The sequence below is a fragment of the Sciurus vulgaris genome (assembly GCF_902686455.1).
Source record: "Sciurus vulgaris genome assembly, chromosome: 9".
Classification (NCBI taxonomy): domain Eukaryota; kingdom Metazoa; phylum Chordata; class Mammalia; order Rodentia; family Sciuridae; genus Sciurus; species Sciurus vulgaris.
Window position 1 is genome coordinate 72,940,715 of NC_136469.1, and position 21,043 is coordinate 72,961,757.

Genomic DNA, 21,043 nt, shown 5'->3' on the forward strand with positions numbered 1-21,043 from the left:
TCAGTCCTCTGGTTGGGGTCATCTTTCTTAAGTTCTACAACACAGTAGTGTGATTTGAGGTCATTGACTGTGAAGATGGATCATCTGCAGCCACTCTCAAACAAATACCTGAAGGAAAATGGATTTTATGATATCTTACTTGTTCCTTCCTCAAAACTCCTTTTATTGCTTTATTTATATTTCTATTATTGGACTTGCCACATTCTGCTTAATATCTTTTGAGTGCCTTTCTCCTTGACAAAATTATAGTCTTGATAAGGGTCAGGGGCATCACTTCTCTTCTCCTTTTGATTCCCATGGAGTTTTATAAACATGAACATTCAGTACATGTTTTCAACTGAGCTGAACACTCAAAAAAATAAATAAATAAATAAATAAAAGGATCAGACAATTTGTCTCGGCAGGCTGGAGTGGTCAAAAACAGATAGATTAAGGTTGCAAAATAAAGGTAAATCTTTACAAGTAAAGAAATCTAGGTAGGTGAAGCTAGAGGGAATAGCAGGTGTGCAAATAGTAATAGAGTCCGGAGCCTGTTCCCAGGCCTGGTACCAGAGAGCTTTTCTTCTTGGGCACAAGGTGGCAGAATGCGTCCATGTCAATCATCCCTTGTGCAGCAACTCCAAGAGGCTAAACTTTTCTGCTTGTTTGGAAACCTGTGTTTATTCTGAAAAACAATGAAAATAATGTAGTTCAGTGCCTGAAACATGGGCTTAGATAAAGCACAGGTCCCACAGTCTGGTTTGTACAGTCTGAATTGTCCTTGAGTGTCTCTGATCCTTCTATGTTTGAACTAACTCCTTCACGTCTATATCCAAGAGCAGTACATTACAGATGTGAAAGGGATGAAGCAAATATGAACTTTGGCCAGTGATTTGAAGAAACATCCATGAACACTCAAGTTTTTTCTTCAAAATATGACCAGAAGGGTGAGATGTAGTTTCTCCACTAGAAGGCAGACTAAGACAGACAACTTGTAATTACCCAAAGAAGTCATTCACATTCTCCATCCACTCATGTTTTATTTTAAAACCCCAAATGTTTTCTTTAAATTCTGATATAGTAGTCTTTACTTCTTTAACTGCTTCCAGGTTGGTTTTTTTTTTGTTTTGCCAAAATCATCTTATATTTAAAAAAAAAAAAAAAACGAAGTACTAGTAATAGTTTATTAGGTTATTATGAAATTCCTGATGATGATATTACGTGATGGGTCTTTCATCAATACCAACTTCCGTTATGTGCAAAGGTTAGAAAACAATTTTTTAAAAAATTCATTGTTTTTCAGGTTCTGCTTAAAGTTTTTTTTCTCAGTTTTCTCTCCCTTTCTCTCTCTATATATGTATATTATATGCATATATGTAAAATTAATTATGTTTTATGTATATATGTAATATATGACAATAAAGTAAGTGTTTGACAGCAAAAAATTCTGGAGTCAGGCTACCTAGGTACAAATCCCAGCTTAGTAGTTGGAAAACTCAGTTTCCTTATGTCTAGATTGCAAAAATACCCATGGCAATTAAAGAATTTAACAGAACGTGGCACCTGCAGTTCTTAAAGCATGTTAGCCATCATTTGTTGTGTGTATGTGGAAAATCTCGCTGATTCCATGACTCATTTCGCCACTTATATTTGGGAACAAAGCACCTTCTATCTACCCAGTGTGGGAGCTCAGAATTTGTTTAATACACCATAATGCCGTATGGACACTGACTTGTGGCCACTTTGTCACACACATTGTTCACCTCAATGATGGGAGCCCCTCACAAAATGCTCCAGTCATAGCTTCTGCAATTTGGGAATTTGTATCTTAAAGAGACAAGAGAATAAGTGCTTTTTTCTCCATCTTCTTCCTCCCCTTTTCTTCTCCTCTCGACCCTTCTCGTTTAGAAGTGTCAGGGATGAAGAGGTGTATCGGGAATTCGGTCAGCTCTCAATAACAACAACTAAATAAATGGTAGTCTAGTATGAGGAATTATTCTCATAGAACAAGGACACTGAAGCATAAGGATAATGCGGTTTGTTTCTGTTGCATTTCCTTGATTATTTTGTCCTTCCCAATGGCCACAAAAAGGCTGCTATGCACAGGCAGTGTGAGCAAGTTAAACCAAGAAAAAGCATAAGAAAGAAGAAGGATAGTACCTGTTGTATAAGCTGTTTTATCAGATGGGGCAAACGCTTCCGAAATTCCTCATCCTTCCTTAGCAGGAGACTTAGATCTTGTTTCCAGAACTGTCTCATAAGAACTGGAAAAGCATCGACAGAAAAGGAAGGGAGAAAGAAATAGGCTCCTAATAATTTGGAATCAGTCAATGAACAGTACATGTTGAACTAGGTTTTTGTTTTGACTTTTCTTTTGTTTCTCCTTCTCATATTTTCCCTTCGCCCTCTCTCCACTCTCTTCTCCCCTTTGGTAGGAAGTAGAATTGACAGAAGTGATTCCTTCAGATTTGTTTCAGGGAATAAAATTTGCCTTATAATTGTGCAATGGAGGAAAGAATGTAAATGGATGTGAAATAGGAAGTATCTATTAGAGCAGAAGGAGGTTAGGAAAAGCTGGCGTAGCAGAGCGTGCTGGGGAAACACATTCAGGGTTCAACCAGCAGATTAATTTCATATTGACTGCCTTTGCTGGAGGCAAAGCTAATTTTTTTTGCCTCTGAAATAACGCACCACGAACAACAGAGTTTACTATAGATCATTTAATTACAGATTATCCAAGAAAAGTATTGTTTATTTCCATGTCTACAGAGCAAAAATCAGGAAGGCATTTGCAATATTCACAAGCTTTTTAGAAATAACCCCTATTCAAATATTACCTATTATATAAATCCTTAATAAGTGATTTTTTTGACCTTAAAAAGCATTATAACCTTGAATAGAAATTCATATATGACCATTAAAAAAAATTCCCCTGGCTAGGATTCTCAACTCTCTCATTCCCAGCTCTGCCCTCTCTCCCTCTGGTCTGCTGTCAGGGGGTCTTCTCCACCACCAAGTGGCAGGTGACTAAGTGTGCCAACTGCTCCTCTGCTGGTAGTTCCAATCGACTAGTCACCATGGCTCTCACTTGAACTGCCACTATCAGATTCACTACTGTCGTCCCTTCTAGGGGGGCTAAGGTTCCTATTGGAATGGGGTTTTCTGTAATACCAGGAGCCTTTCCTTTGTGACATACCCTTATTCCACGTAGAATTATTTTGGTCCACGGGGTACGTAATGACCTTTTCTGCTGGGCGTTATTATATTCTCCTCATTATTGGGCCCAGTATGGGAACCTACTTCATTTTTTATATCATTATCAAGACCATGAGAAGGAACAAGCAAGCCCTGACTTTTGCCCTGACTAGAAAATCTTTGTTTTCCATTTGAGGTCACTCGGTTCCTATTAGATGGTTCTGTACCTTTTCTACTGCTACCTCTGCCATTTTTTGGAATTTCGTTGTAATTGCACTTTCCCTTGTATCACTGCTGCCTTCTTTTAATCTCTCTTTTGAGGGGCATATGAGGATAGTGGAAATTCTACCTTCCCCTGGTGAGCATTTTGGCTGCCAGCATCCACTCTGTTCCCTTCCTTTCCAGGGAGTTCCCTAAAATTGGTGGTGCCTGTGATGTCGTTGCTGCCTCCACCAGGCTGATGTCAGCAGTTCCTGCCTCTTCTCCTGTTTCATGCTTGGCTCCAATGGCCTTGCCACCATTTTCTTCTCTCTCTGGGATCTCGTTATAACCTGGTCCCCTTGTGTCAGGGTTAATAGTCACAGTTTCACGTGGGCCTGAAAGTCCTGTTTGAACATCTGTACTTTCTAGGTCAGGACTGACAGCTCCTCCTTGGCTAGGAATGCCCTTAGAAGGTTGACCATCCCACTGAAAGAAAAGATATCATTGTCCCCTCTTCCTGAAAATCTGTGTAACCACTGCCTTCAAAGTCACTGGGGATTTTCGGGACTCTGGGGCGCTGTTTCAGGTACTGAGTGTTGCGTCTGATATGGATGTGACGGGCATGTTTACTTTTTACTGGGCTCTTCTGAGCTTGGGGGTCTCTTCGATGTTTTCTTTTATCTTTTGAGTGGGATTTGGCATAGGTCGACCCCTGATGGATTTTTGCTGAGAACATTCCTGGGTTTATGTTCTTGGTTTTCTTTCCCCCACAGCTCAGCCAGAGTCCCTGGTCTCACCACATGTTGCATATTGCTTCTGATAAAAGCCACACCATATTCTTCTTGGTCATGTAGCTTGCTGATGTCATCATCTCCATTCTTAGCCCCTTCATTTCTGGGGAATTCAGGATATATGGACATCATGAGGTCATTGTGGGCTTTCCCTGTGTTACGAATGCTATAGTCTTCATTCTGTCTATTTGCAGAAAGATTTGTGGATTTACTACTTTGGTTTTTTCCATTGGCTTCAAAAAGGGACAAGTCTTTCTCTCTTTCCTGAACAATGTTTTCATTAGATGATGGCTCTTGATGTCTTCTCTTTTCAAAATGATGAAGAGCAAGGTTGTCTCTGTTTTTTTCTTCCTGCTAAAGTATAATTTACATAGAGCATAAAGTGATTATTTTATGTTGAATTTTTTAAATCTAAAAATGCTTAGGCAGTATGTTTTTAAAAACAATATATTTAATTAATGGAGTCTATGAAATCAATAGAGGTTTATTGGTAGAGCTCATTCTGGAATGGCCAAACCAGATTTCATGGAGAAAGAAGAATGAGCAAGGTTTGAAACATGAGCATGATTCAGATATACAGAGGCGGTGACATTATTTTAAGGGTAAGTGGCAAAGTCAATTATTTAGAAAAATGAAGCAAAAGATCATATGAATAAACCTGTATGACTAGAGTGGAGAGATCCTTAAGAAGAGAATTAGAAAAGAATTTTGAAAATGTAGATTAAGGCCAAACTTTAAAGGAAGATCTGGATTTAAGAAAAATGTGATAAAGAATATGATGCTCATGTAGTGAAGAATTAGTCACTACAAGTGAAATGGATTTCACATTTCAAATTAATTATTCTCTGGGACTTGGAGTTGTGGCTCAGTGGTAAAGTGCTTGCCTGGCATGTGTGAGGCACTGGGTTCAATTCGCAGCACCACATAAAATAAAATAAAATATCGTGTCCATCTACAACTAAATATGTATGTGTGTGTGTGTCTGTGTGGTGTGTGTGTGTGTGTGTGTTTAAATTAATTTTTCTTTCTCTCCCCTACACCTCATCTTTGTCCTGATCTTCAGAGGTGTTCATTCAGCTATGGAAGAATTTTTTTCCTTCTCTTCTCTTCTTTTTATCTTTTCTCTCCTTCTCTCCTCCTATTTCCCTCCATTTCTCGTCTCCCTCCCTCCTCCCTCCCTCCCTTTCTTCCTTCCTTCCTTTCTTTCTTTCTTTCTTTCTTTCTTTTTACAGAAAATCTGCAAATAGACGACTGTAGGTAACAAAAAAAAAAAAAACCCAAACAATTTTGCAGCAAGTTTTGTGATTTCAGCTATACTTGAAAAATAATTCATTAATTTTCTGCTCTCTTTGTCATATAATAGACAAAGTTGACATTCTGGATCAATAATTCAGTCCTCTATTTAGCATTTATCAGAATAATTCGTTGAAAGAAAGACTGTTGGGCCCAAGATCAGAATTTACAGCTCAGTGGTCTAGATTCGTGTTATGACAAGCTTCAGATCATGTAGATACTGCTGGTCTAGGGACGACAATTTGCGAACATGTGATCCAGATTATATGTCTGAAAAGTAGGCAAGAAAAAGATCCCAGGAGGAAAAAATGGATGAAAAAGAGAAAGTAGAGATGAGGAAAGAGGTTACACCTGAATCTCAAATTGCCCTTTCTTGAGGGGAAGATTTGAAGATGTCATTTATGAAAATGTGCTTTACCAAGCTGGGGAGCAGCCAGGTTTCAGTAAGCATGGCAGACAATGCAGTTAGGAGGAAAGGGGCTGAGACTGACTTTGATACATACTACTCACTATTTGTGGCATGGTCTAGATTGCTAGGTCTGAGCATCTGGTAGAGCTCATTCTGGAATGGCCAACCAGATTTCATGGAGAAAGAAGAATGATCAAGGTTTGAAACATGAGGATGATTCAAATATATCAGAGGGCGGTGACATTATTTTAAGGGTAAGTGGCAAAGTCACTAGTCTGGAGCTTTACAGAGGGTAATTGCATAAGTGGAGTGAGTTTCCTCTGAAAGGAGCAATGGAGATGGAGCACATACACTAGGGACAGATATGAGTCACACTTTAAGAGGATACCAAATTTTCTGTGGAAATCCAAGGGAGCCCAATTACCACTGGGCCCCCATGGAGACTACACTGATTGGATTATAAGTGATGGTAGGTAATGACTTCCTCTTAGGAAGCCAGCGGGGCTATCAGCACTCAAGTGGTCAAGCAACATTGTTCCATGGTGTCTGAAGAATCCCATCTTCCTCTTCCTGTGGTATAAGCTGTGTTTGTACTGAATAGTGCATGGTATATAGCAGATGGACTAAGCCACACCTGGATGCCATCTTAGAAAAGGCAGGGTGGTGAGAATCTGAGCATTTTTATCTAAAAGAGACTAAAGGATTTACTCAAAAACTATATAAATTATTAGATAACCTTAAGTTTAGACAGATTGCAATAAATTTATGTGCATTCCCTTGTCTCTGCATTAACCCTAAGGTAGGAATGTCTTGGGCAACAGAATAATTACAGAGAGAATAATTCCATATGTTCCTTACACCCAAAATTGAATTTACAACACTACATAGGCCTTAAAACTGGTGAATAATATAAAATCAAAATAAGAAATATTTATGGAGAACTCCAGATATGCACACAATTGGGGCTGTGTGGTGCATGTTCTAAGCAATACCTGGTGAATGACTAAATGGCAAAAGTCATCCTGCAGGGTACAAATGATACAAGTGACAGTTTTTTCTTCTCAGGCCACTGTGTTCCCATCCATCACCTGACTATGGGCAGGGGGTTCCATGTCAGTCCCAAACTTTGCTGTGGAATGATCAGCTCCCAGCACACAGCATCTGTCACCTTCCTTGCCCTGGTCATAGCCCTGTTTTTTACTAATGCAGCTTAATTTTGTCTTAACTTTTTGTTGCTCCATGTCAATCTGCTGGCTCTTGTTGAGCATGTGAACATCTTCTTGGATATGTTAATCAAAGATTAATAGATGAGAGCTCCCGGATGGAGAAACAGGTCAGCTGAAAGTTCATACTTGGGACAAGTTTGTAGGAAAGATAGCAAAGAAGGTAGAAAAACCAGATTCAGGGAAGCCAACATCATTGAGAATAGCATCAAGTAGAACAGCAGACAGGAGCTGACAAATGGTTTTTCTTAATCTTTCACTCCAGTGCTCACTAAAAGTAGCTGAATTATGGAAAGGGTACAGATATTAGAATTAGCTTCCCGACTCTATTTTTTGACTGTATGACCTTGGGAGCCTCTTTGAGTTTTAGCATTTTTAGCTATAAAAAAAGAAAAATGATACCTACCTTATAGGATTGTTGTGAGAATCAAATGATTTTATTAATAATATAATGCATATAAAGCATCTAGCAAAATTTCTATCATTAAACAAGTCTATATAAATGTTAGTAACTGTCATGTCTTATGGAACTGTATAGAGCATTTTATGGAATGGTAGTTTGCTTTCTCACATAATATTAATGATAGTCATTTGATTATAGAATGCACACCTGTTCTCCAAGTCCCTAGACATCTCTAACAAGGTCATAGTGACAGGCAGAGATGGACTTATTCTGGACACCCTACCCATGTATGGCCTGAATGTTGTCCTCCGGCTGTTGGTTCTATAAGTTTGGGGCCCCTGATGATATATTGTCTAAAATGTGGTTTGATAGACTTTCCTTTCCCCACCCCTCTCTCTTTGTCTTTCCCCTGCCCCCAAATAGGAACACTGTTCTACTGCGTTTATACAGGTATCTTATTAATTATTGGGTGCAGTGGGGAGATTGTTGAATCAGCTCCCACTTAAATCTCAAAATAAAAGTGGTTTATCAAAATGTGCTTCATTCATATGAAGCTTGCTAATGTCTGTAAAAGTGCCAACTTGTGACAATTTTAAGATTTAATTTGAAATGGTTTATTTGTGAAAGTTGTAACACCATTATTCACTTTTTTTTTATATTCCCAAGTAGATTCTAAAGTAGGCAAGACTTTGCTATGCAAAAAAGAAAAAAAGTATTTGAAACATTAGCTTGCTTTAAGTCATTTAGTTTCAGACATTTATATTGTCCATTGCAATCAAATTTATTTACACATTGCTAATACATCCTTTTGAGCTAAATGGGCAGGTCAGAAAACCAACAGATTATAATAATCCTTCTTAATTTTTTTCTTTCCCTATTCTGAACTGGGAAGTTTTGTTTTATTTTTGGTGTTTTTACTAGTTTCAAAAAAGTAACATTTATTAATGAATTGTATGCATGTCATTAGAAACATTGAGATTATTTGATAATGGAAAACATGAAATAACTTTTGAACTGTGGTATGTGATGGTTAATAATTTTTAACCATGCATCAGAGAAAATATTTTAAAACCAGAAAAAACTTGTTTTTTTGCATTTGCTATGTTAAGTAACATTTGACTACATAATGGTCTAGGAATCAGTTAGCTGGTCTACCTTCCTATGGTCATTTTCATTCTTCGGTTCATAGTATTCTTTTCTTGAATAGCATCACCCAGGCATTTGTTTTCTTAATTTCAGCTCATCCTCCAAGACCCAGCTCAATTACTTCCATTGTGTGGAGTTCCCAGAACACCAGGCAAACAACCAATTTTTTTCTACTCCAAGTCCCTAAAGCATGCTTTTTTAAATTTTTTTAAAACCCTTTCATAGGGTACTTTCCACATTTTCTCCTAGGTTCTAATAATTTTTTGTAAGTGATCTTTGTTTTTTTTCTAACTTCAAGATCCTGGCAAGAAAGAATTAAGTATCTCACATAATACCTTACACCATAGAAACAGCTGAACTTCTGTGTTACAAGTAAGTTCTAATTGATTTTAATAGGCAATTGGATGCAGTTTTAGAGATGGCATGTAAATGATACTGAACAGAAAAAAATAACATTCTGAAGGGAAACTCCTACTTCCATGGGAAATGAAGCCAGATTTGGAAGAGTGAGTAGTACTTCTGCTGATGGCATTTGAAGCTGTTTTCAGCTCTTTGACCAATGAATCTGCAAGAAGAGACTGAGTGAAAAGAATTATTGTCACCCATTGACAAGGGCCTCATTCTTTCTCTTCTGAGCATCCCAACACAAATTGAGTCATCCATGGAATTAATTTAAGATGTTAAAATATGTCACTCTTAGGCCAAAATGATTTCTCCTATTAACATTCCCCTGGTGAGATCCCCATCATTACACCATATGGTAGAATGTTCAGAACACCTCCTCATGAAAGACTAAACCTTACTTAGAATAATGTGGCAATCAATGGATGTCTGTAGCAGCAGGTCTTAAAGCAGAGAGAATTTTGAGCCAGGGCATGGGGCAGGAGTCAGGAAGACTCTGGAACGCAGAGCAGCATAGTAGAGAGGACTAAGGAGCCCCAGAGTATGGGGGAAGGGAGAAAGGCGTTAGCCTGGGACAGAAACTCCAGAGCAGGCAAAAATAAACTTGTCTCTCCTACAATTTTCCTAAGGGTTAGACCAGAGTTTGGCATGCTAAAAGGACCTTCACTCAAAGTTCCAGCTTACCTTTCTGTTGGTTTGATTTTTCTTCCCAGGTGATGTATTAACATACTTAAAAATATAATACCCATGTTTTTCATGGTGGCCCTTATATGTTATCTACAAAAACACAACATTATATTAAGGTGGGGTGGGCTTTTACTACAAAGCTTCCTGGTTTCTGACAGCATGAGATGCTTTTTCACGTGGGGGAAGTCAAATTCTGACTCTGACAAATGGTAGTGCTTCTTAGAACCACAGGAGGGTGTGTGTCACCCAGTCCCTGGAGACAACCCTTCATTCCGTCTCTTTTTTCTACATATCTCTAAATATGTTTTCCCTACATATGACTGTTGAATGCTTTTCATCCCAGGCTTTATCAACTTTTCTACCAATTTCACTGGAAATGGAGCATGCAGAAATATTGCCAGATGGAAGAGCTGAGGGGATTATGAGGAAGACAGGTTTTCAATACTCATGTCTAATGTCCAAATGGCAAAACTCTCAGCAAGAATATGCAGGCTTTTAAATTTGCAGTTTTAGCCTTTGTAATTTTCAGGTCAGATAAAGAACAGAAGATTGTTAGTTCTTAGAACAGTTTTCTGAGGGTGCCAGGAGAAACTATGGCAGGCAGAAGTAAGCTGCAATTTGGTGATGTGCAAAGCTGAGAGTATTTGCTGAACTTTCTGGATGCATGTGAAAAATGAGTTCCATGTAAACTGAATTCTCCATTAAGACCTGCTAACCATTTTTTTTCCTTTTTATTTATCACTTGCCTTTTCTGTGCACATATGGGAAAATATAGTTGGCTAACTACAATATCTCAGAATTCTTCCTTATCCCTCTGAAAGTTACCTAGCAAAGCATCATTTCTTGAAGGAAAGAAATCACATCAAAGAGCAACAAATCCATATTCAGAATGGCTTCTTACTTTCCTATCACACATTGTGTGAATTATATTACCTGATTAACTAGAAAGTGCCAAAATGATGTTGGATAATTTTGCACTTGCAGTATAACCCGAAAATATTTTGGCAGTTAAAAACTTTCTCTTATTGACTTTTTTTCTTTGTGGAGCTAAAATCGAGTTATTTGAGAAGAATAATTCTGTTTACCCTGTGTTCTTCCACACAGCCTCGCCGAGGTTTCACAGTCTGTGGTGGAACCGTCTGCAAGGAAATGAGGGACATTTCACCAAATGGAACATTCTTTCATCCATTTCTGCAAACAACAAATGTTTCATTTATTTTTCTTTCATTGGGTTGTACTATTCAATGTGGAAAATCATTCTGACCAAAAGAAGGTGGACCCACTCATCCCTTCACAATTATTTTTGCATTATAAAGGACAGTGCCAGCTTTCTTCTCCCCCAGGGAGAAAATGCCATCTCCATTTCAGAACCAGATTCCAGCACTGAGAATCACCACCTGGAATGGCAAGGAGAAGGCAGGCATGACACTCCAGCAGAGGAGCTCAGATGCCATTGGTATTCACTGAAGCAAGAGGTTTTCTCTGTCAGCGTGGAATTGCTGAGTGTAAGGGAACTCAGAGTTCAGTGCTATGGAGTGTGGGTGATGATGGTGTAAGTTCAAGGGCTGATATTCTGAACTAAGGTATGACAGTGCTAGTGACCAGTACAAGTCACACCACAGTCCTGCGTGGGAGGAGGATTACACCTTTTCACTGTCCTTACTGCTGCCAGTCCCCTGACCAGAGATTTCATTCATGGAAGGCAAATGGAGGTGGTCAACAGATTAGAACAAATTCTTTCTCTTAGAATGACCTGCAAATGTCAAAATTTCTTGAGAGTTCCTTATGGTGAAGGGTCACCATTGAAGTGGAGAATGGTCAGAAAATAAGAAGGAATAGACCTGTGCAGCAGCCCCCAGCCTTTGAGCTGAAAGCATCACAGGAGAGTGTGAGGGAGAACAAAATCTAAGAATCCTGGAGCAAGTTTTCTGCAATAGGAACAGGTAGATCGGTTATTCAATTATCAGTATTTTCATTTTCCTACTTGTTTTTGAAAGCCCTAATTTATCTCTGATGTGGCAAGGGGAACTACCAAGTGGAACATGTTTGTTTTTCAATACATATGCTAAAGTAGAAACAGGTGCTATGGTGTACCAGTTGTAGAAGAGAGAGAAACCTGCAAAGGAAAGATTGAAAGTAGAGGTAAACAGTTTCAGGGTCCCACAGTCTAGCAGTCCTGTTCAGCTAGAAAGTGGTTTCCTGAATAAACCTTAAGGAAAACCTTAAAATAAAACTTAAAGTCATGGGTTTTTTAAAAAGCATCTTAGAAACATAAACTCAAAAGTTTAGTAAAAGTACCCCATTGACAGGACTCTGTCAATGCATATCTGTACAACATCCCATTTTATTCTGGAAACAGTCAATAGTTTCTCAATAACACCTTACGTTAATATAGTACTTCCCAGTTTGTAAACTGTGATAGAGATCTGTCACATAGATTTTACATAGAAATCTCATCTGAGTCCCATAATAACTTATGTGATATAGGTAATAGAAGAAGCCAAACTGCCTCCATGTACATAGCTGGTAGTAGAAGTAGATGAGACACATTAACCTAAATCCTCTCTCTCAAAACCCCAGGATTACAATAGTAAATTTCAAGTAGTTGCATATGAAAAAGCATTGGCTAAGAAAAGCCAATTGAAGCTTACATTACTTTCAAGATATATTGTATAACTTTATTGTATTTCTTTATGTTGGTTCTTATATGATCTTGTGAATGTAAATTTAGACCATTTCATCATTCTTTACCACTATCAAAACAGCTAAGAAAGCTCTGGAAATGGGGCTACTGGAAGAAGAAAATATAAAAATGAGATGAGTAGATATGAAGCAAAAGAAATGAAAGCTTGGGCATCTTCTTAACAGAACACAGGCATGCTCACAATCACACACATTTGTTATTGGATTAAAAATATGTAGTTGATACCCTAAGATTCCATCTCACCCCAATTAGAATGGCGATTATCAAGGACACAAACAACAATAGGTGTTGGCGAGGATGTGGGGAAAAGGGTACACTCATACATTGCTGGTGGGGTTGCAAATTAGTGCAGCCACTCTGGAAAGCAGTATGGAGATTCCTCAGAAAGCTTGGAGTGGAACCACCATTTGACCCAACTATCCCACTCCTTGGCCTATACCCAAAGGACTTAAAATCAGCATACTGCAGAGATACAGCCACATCAATGTTCATAGCTGCTCAATTCACTATAGCCAGATTGTGGAACCAACCTAGATGTCCTTCAGTTGATGAATGGATAAAGAAACTGTGGCATATATGTACAATGGAATATTACTCTGCCATAAAGAATGATAAAATTATGGCATTTGCAGGTAAATGGATAAAATTGGAAAATATCATGCTAAGTGAGATAAGCCAATCTCAAAAAACTAAAGGACGAATGATCTCGCTGATAAGCGGATGAGGACATACAATGGGGGTGGGAGGGGTTAGTGTTAGGGTTAAGGTTAGGTTTAGGGTTAGGGTTAAGGAGGGGGGCAAGAATGGAGGAAGGAAGGACTGTATAGAGGGAAAAGAGGGGTGGGAGGAGTTGGGGGGAAGGAAAAAAAAATAACAGAATGAATCAAACAACATTACCCTATGTAAATTTATGATTATACAAATGGTATGCCTTGACTCCATGTACAAACAGAGAAACAACATGTATCCCATTTGTTTACAATAAAAAAAAAGAAAAAAAATATGTAGTTGATGACAGAGAGTACCTTGGTATAGTTCATGATTTTCTGTGACTTAGAACAAAGCCTTCCTAGTGTAACTGGATATGGATAAATTTTCATTGAGTTGCATGACTTAATAACATTTATTTTCTCATGTTTTAAAATTATTTGGAATTTGGCTTACAGTCCTAAGACATATCTATTATTGAATAATTTAGGGAATCGCTAAAATAGAATCTGCGTATCTGTGAGAAAACAATCACATTTCACCATTTGCAATGCCAAATTTGCAATGCCTTGCTGAGACTCTTTCATTTGAAATCTGTACCCTTCCCTTTTCTCCCAACACCCAATTGGTGGTTGATCTGGGCTTGAATGTGGTTCTGTAATGGAGATGGTATTGTCTGCCTCTGGGAGGAAAGTTGGCACGCTCTTTTGACCAGTGGTCACTGGATCCATGTTGACATAGCACTTTACTGGAAAATGGTCAGAAGCATCACTCCAGCTGTTCCTTAGAATGTAATGCTCAAAATAAACTCATCCTTAGCTGGTTAGATTGAACTGGGTCAAATAGACCCACACTATCACCATAGTGCCCCAGGATGTGCCTCTACAGCCCTAGTGAGCTAGGTGGTGTGGATTGAGCCTGACACATGTCTGTTTTAAATAGTACAGCCCCCATATGGCTTTGTGAGTACGTGTACTGAGAGGGGTGTATGCTTTTCCCAAATTCCACTGTCCTCACCAGATGGTATGGTTCATCCTTGTCCTTCAGGTTACCCAACTGGTTGCCCACTCACTCAGGACCTATATTTAAGTGTGGTTGGCAACAGAATGATTACTTGTTTCTATGATTCTCCAACCAAAAAGGTTACAGTGAGAAGTTAGGATGCTAGTCAGACATTATCTAGTTAGCGCTGTGTCTGCATTGCAGAAAATGTCTGTAATGCTCAGCATTGTCACAAGACAATTTGGTCACATCCTGAATACTCATCTGGGTGAGTCAGAAGAAAAGACACAAAAGGAAATAGAAGCTTGATTTGGGTTAAGTTTAGGGGTGTAACTTTTTATCTTTAGCCTCACCAAAGAAGAGAACATCCTTAGCAGAATCCCACAGTAGTAAGGTGTTAAAAGAAATACAGTAACATTCTTGTACCTTTGCATTACCAACTATTTACAATATAGAGTTGGTTAGCTTTAAAACATTCATCTCGAGTTATTTATTTGAATGATATTCTAAAATAAGGAAGTTTCTTTTGGTGTGTTATAACTTGAGTCTTGAATATTAATCATTAGTCTTGGCTGACTTGAAACTACTGGTTATTGGTTCTCTCAAAAACCCTGCTCTTGGTGCTCTGTAAAAAGCAACATGGAGATATCACATATTTATTGAGAGGTTCCTTAGGGATAGGAGTTAAGAGCTAAATGTTTTCTATATGCTTGATACCTTTATTGTAGCTGAATTAGAAGAGTGGTACTAATTTTAAAAACATGGCCTCAAAGAAAAATAAAGTAAGATATTCTATGAACATAAATGAATTTGTAAATGCTTACTGGTGCTGCCCAGGTCACACTAAAAAGCAGCAGTCCCACATAGACAACTTGCATCTTTGAGAGTCTCTGTGAAAAGACAATAATATTTTACCCTAAAGCATTGCCAATTGTGAATTGAAGTCGTAAACACAAAAGTACATATAAAATCCTTCCACCAGACAGTCCATTTCCTTTATGTATATTAATAAACATACTGCTATAAGTATATATAATATTTATATACTGGCACATATTTTATATAGTTATACCTAAAACTTAGCATGTATGTATACAAATATTTTGTATGATTTTTTTACCTAAATGTGGATATTTTAACCTAAAAACTTTAATATCTAATTATTCCAATGTGAAATGAAAATTGTTGAATATCATTAAAACAATAAAGTCAGCTACAGAAATGAATTTATAGACACATTTATTTGCTCTATTGTTAGCCCTACGTTTTTCCTCCTCTTTACGAAGACATCATTGGATATTTGTATAGTTCAAAGTGTCAGTAAATTAATATAGCAGCTCATAACAGACTCTTTAGGTGTGTCAAAGTAGCAAACATCACTGTGAGGAATGAAATCCTGTCCAAATCCAAGCTGGTGCCCCAACATATCTCCCCTTATTCATTAGCAAAGTCTCTGAGTTCACCACCATCTATGGGGTGGAGAAACAACTTATGCGATACTTCTATTAATAGCTAGCAATTTAAACACTGAAATGAGCAGAGGACTATTCTAAGATTTTCACCTGTATTCAATAATTTGAGCCTCATAATAACCCTATAAATGAGATGACTCCTGTTTTATAGACACAGAAGGTCAAATAACTTGTCCTGGAACTCACAGCTATAAAGGGGCAGAATTTGGGTTGGCTATCCAGGCAATGTAACCATAGAGGCAGGGTCCTTAGTCAATATTTAAATAAGTCTCTATTCTTTTATCTTATTACAGAAAAATCTACACATAGTTGACTTTCTATTCTTTTATCTTATTACAGAAAAATCTACACATAGTTGACTTAATGGCAAATCATATATTACACTCAACAATATAATGTCTCAAACACTGTTATGGGCAAAAAGTACATGCTTATAATTTGATAAATATTTTGGCAGACTATAGTGAGCCCTCTTTAAGTTGCCATTAGATTGAAAAAATATATTATCAGCATAGCTCTGAACCAACAATTTGTTGATTTTGATGAGCATTAAATATTTTACTAATTACACCTAGACATATAGCAAGGAATATGAAAATAATATTTCATTATTTGTGATTAGTTGGGATAAAACACTTTTAAATGAAAAAATTAATATAAATATTCTTCCAATCTTTAAGCATTTCAAAGTAAAAACTTATTCGTAGAAGTAAACAAAATGATTAATTATATTCTAAAATTTTTGGCTCTTCTCCTCCAGATTAATATAATTCTAAGGATATCAATTCAAAGTATAATTTACCTTTCCAAATATTTTCTAGATCAGTAAAATATGTCAGTTATCAAATGAAAATTCTGAACTGTAGAAATACCAGCACAGACAACATTTGAAAATATAACCAAATTCTCTTGATTCTGGTTTGTAAAGAATACAACCTAATTTACAAAGGGAAAGAATGAAGCTTAAGTCTTTGTGTTACTGTGAATCTTGATTATGCTGATGATCAAATCAAAGAAGTTAATACCAAACCATCAATTTTAGTTGGTGATTTCTATAGCTTAGAAACATACTTCTTATGTTATAAAACAAAGCACTAAATATTACACAGACGTGCTCTGTAATACTCTTGATTTGCATTTACTTTCAAAAGCAGTAATCTGACCAGAGTGCCAAGCATCTTGAAAATGTAAACAGCTATAAGACGAAGCTATTTGTTATCAAGAACATTGAGAGAACCAAATTACCTGGTATGTTTTACCTTCAGAAAGCCTGACTGCTTCTGCAGGATTAGCAGTCTCTGAGCATTTTGCTGAAATTTAAAGTTTGCTAGAATTCCTGATGTCCAATCAGCACTGGCCCACTTCGCACTAGCAAACAATTTGTTACCAGTGCCCACAGATAACCACAGGGGGCAAAGTAATTTTAATCTAAAAATGTTTTTGTGGTAGAAAGCTGCTATCAAATGTTCCAGAAAGTGGCATAAACAGAAAATATAAATACTTCAGTTTGAACCTCATGTTGTCAGATAATTAGAATTGATTTCAAAACTATTAGGATAGAATACCTAACAAGTTTATAGATAGAAAATATTTATAAAAAGTTTATAGATGGAAAAATGTTGCTCTCTCTTTTCATATAGAAAGTCTCTAATCTCAATTTTGTCTGAATGAAATTCAGAAACTTTTAACAAAAATGTTTTAGTGACTACTCTGTGGCACCATTGAGGAAATAGCAGTGAACAAAATGGACAAAATCATTTTTGTCTTCCTATAACTTAACAATTTAGATTATAAATAAGTTAAATAAGTAAACCATTTTTGTTGGATAGTGACATAAATGAGGTCTAAGGATAGAAAGTACTGCAGGGATAACAAACATGAGGAGTGAAGACTTCAGTTTGAAATTCTAGATAGAGCTTCAGAAAGTCCTATTGAGAAGGCAACGTTTGGGTAAAGACTCTGCAGAATTCATTTTCTCTGAAGGGTGAAGTCACAAGGCACCATCTTGGAAGCAGAGATAACAAGTGCTCATCAGACACTGAACTTGCAGAACCTTGATCTTGAATTTTCCAGTCCCCAGAACTATAAGAAATAAATTTCTCTTCTTTATAAATAACCCAGTCTATGGTATTCTGTTATAGCAGCATGAACACATTAAGACACCTGTAGCCATAGTACTATCTATAGGAAGAACACTCCAAGCAGGAGGAATAGCAACAACAGAGCTTCAGCAGCAAGAGCATGTTAGCTTGTTCCAGAGAGGAGGCCAATTTGGCTAAAGGAACTGAGCAAAGGGAATAGCAGCAAATGAAGTCAGAAAGGCATTAGGTGGCAGATGATATGGGACCTGAATGTCATCACAAGGCTTTGGACTTTACCCTGAGTAAGAACGAAAGCCCCTACAGGTTTTGAGCAGAGTGATTGAAGGGTGACTGAATTATGAAAAGGGCAGAGAGACCATCCCCAAAACTCTAGTGATAATCCAGTAAGAACTAATGGGACTTGAACCAGAGTGGTGGCAGAAGGATGATGTAAGTAGACGTATTCCGAGTATATTTTGAAACAAAAGCCAGTAGGACTGCTGAGAGAAAAATCAAGAATCAGAATAATACCTGTGTTTGTGACCTGCAACTCAGAGAATTAAGTTGCCTTTTATTGATATGGGAAAATATACAGAAGAAGAGAGTTTTGAAGGAAATATTGTGAGTTGAAAATTGGACATGAATTTTATACAATGGTCAATTTAGGGATTTCTTTTTATTTGGCAGTATTGGTGATCAAATCCTGGGTCTTGCACTTGCTAAACAGATGCTCTGCACTGAGCTACATCCCCAGCCCAAACATACTGAATTTCTTTTTTTCTTTTCTTTTTTTTTTAAAGTAGCATACCCATATTAGAGTAAGCCATTCATGGCCATTACCTGTTCACCTATATTGTCCACACTAGCTGTCAAATTCATAACTGTGATAGTTAAGGAAGTTCCATTCAGTCTAATCTTTAATATAACAACTCTTAGAATTTTTACATTGAAATTACTTGTGAAAATATCTGTAAAAGTTTATGTAAAATTATTTAACCTAAATTTTGTGATAAGAACTACCTACAATCGAATGCAAATTTTTAATTATAAATGATATATGAGATTTAAGTATAAACTCCCAATTTCTCCCAACTCCTCATATAGACAAAAACAAAAGAAAACAAAACAACAGCAACAGCAACAAAAACAGACCTTGGGTGCTTTAGATTTAGAAAAGGATAACTTTTGTAGTTAAGGTCAAATCCCTCTTTTTGCTGTATCCAAATTCTGCACCTCCTCTTATGAGTGTCCTGAGGTGCTTTCTAAAATATTTACCAGGACTAGAATTTGAGCTATTGAACTGGGGCCACAATAATTCAACCCAGAATTTTAGAATATTTGAATATTGCCAATGACAATTAATTTTAGGAGTTTTGAAGTCAAACTCAAACAGATCTGAGTTCAAATCCTGACTTCACTAAGCATCTATGTGGTGCATTTCTTAATTGAACTTCAATTTGCCTCAGTTTCTCCATCTTCATATGCTGATCATAGTAATAAGCTAAATTTTCATTGAGTATTACTATGATGCAAGCATTGTTCTCAGTGTTTTACATTAACTCATTTAATCCTTGTAACTCTGTGAAGTAGGTATTATTGTCATTATCCTTACTTTAGCAATGAGACAAAAAACTCTTAAGAGACTTTCTTAAGGTCACATACTTAACAATAGGAAAGCCAGAAATTGCAACTAGACAATTTGATACAAAAACAAAGCTTTAAAACCATTCTACTATACGGCGTAAACATTAAATTAATGAACTCTACAAGATGCTTAGTTAGCCTAGTGCCTAATTTTACGACTAATTGATAAGTAGCTACCTATTCCACCCACTCTCCCCACCATTAATAATAATATAGTATTCAGGTGATGGATGTATCCTTCTGTATCTCCTTTCTGTCCTCTCTTGATTTCTTTTACATGTCTTCTTCCATGAAGTATTTAATGTAAAAGTAAAGTCAGTAAAACACTGACAGAAAAAAATATGACTGATGTTTAAGGGAACATGGTAATGTGGTCTATTTCTTTCAACATAATAAATATTTATGCTTATAATTTCAACAAGGTGCTAAGGATTCAGGTGATAAGGGAAAAGGCTAACGAGAAAATCAAAGACAAGGAAAGAAACACAACAATGAGAGTGTTCATTCAGCTTTGAGACTGAAGAGAAATATAGTTATATAAACAGTAGACAGATGTGAAAGCACAAGAATGTTCGTCTTGAAATTTGAGTATCCTGTAAGCACAATGAATAATTCTGAAATTTTTATAATAATTACTAGATCATGCTGCTTTAATCTTTTTTATTGTTTGTAACATTAACTTTATATTTTGAATGATCCAGGGTAAAGACTATGCACCTGGTTTCGCCTCATATGTGGTATAGCCTTATGTTTGTGAGTTTTTCCAGTACTAGAATCTTATAGATGTTTTCAGATATATCTCAAATGTGCTTTCCTTCTTTCAAAAGAATTTGTCTGTGGTGGGGAGATATTTCCCCTTTTCTTCAGTGATGGGAAAAATATCTAATTCTAATCTTGAAGAACATATGTTCCAGGAAACAAAAAAAAAAAAAACTGACTTAGCTTCTAGTCCTACCAAGGAATATACAGGCAGGAGCTAAATATACATGCTCTCAAAGCTAAAATGAATTCAAAACTAAAAATCACCTTGAGTCTTAAATTTAGAACCTACAATTGACAGAACCAAAAAAAAAAAAAAAAAATGGCGAGACCCTATTTTGGCTGGAAGTTTGCAGAGAGGACACTCTGGAGAAAAAAAAAAAAAAAAAAATTAGAAGAGCAATCATTTGCTAAAGTTTTGTGAAGTAGAGATTTTGCTTCTTTACCTTTGACACTTGCCCCTTGTTGAGTTCAAACTTTAAAAACTCAAAAAAAATGCCCTAAATGATTTTGTGTAATGAAGAGTTTTGCCATAACATTTCTTAGGAACCAATAAAGGTAAAGACCAGAGTTATGTAAAAACAAAACAACAACAACAACAAAAGAAACCTTTACTAACCTCACATCATCTTCATTTAAATGGAAAAAAAATTTTTTTTGAAAACCTAGGAAGCTACAAGAAAGAACAAGAAACATACTCTGAACCTTCTTCTGGTTCCTGGTGGGCCAGCTGAGAAGGGCCACCTCCATCCTAAGGCCCCTTAACCTGTATCTCCTAGGACTGGACAGCACATAGACTGGCTCCTTACAGAGATCTAAGATGAAAGTAGTCCATGGAAACTGCTTCACCTTGTGGTGACGGTTTCCTTTCTTGTCCCTCATTTGAGTGTGAATGAACATTTACAACGTTAGCTAACTAGGACCCCGCATTACCAGTTCCAGCT

At 36.9% G+C, this 21,043-nt stretch overlaps 1 pseudogene across 1 annotated transcript; it reads right to left on the reverse strand.

Annotated features, from left to right (window-relative positions):
• Positions 1–2,922: 2,922 nt before the first annotated feature.
• LOC306669809 (matrix extracellular phosphoglycoprotein-like) lies at positions 2,923–20,331 on the reverse strand (annotated as a pseudogene). The gene is made up of 4 exons: positions 14,926–20,331; positions 10,815–10,868; positions 9,727–9,819; positions 2,923–4,520 (listed from the first exon to the last, which is right to left on the reverse strand). The product of its transcript is annotated as a matrix extracellular phosphoglycoprotein-like (transcript).
• Between the last annotated feature and the right edge of the window lie 712 nt (positions 20,332–21,043).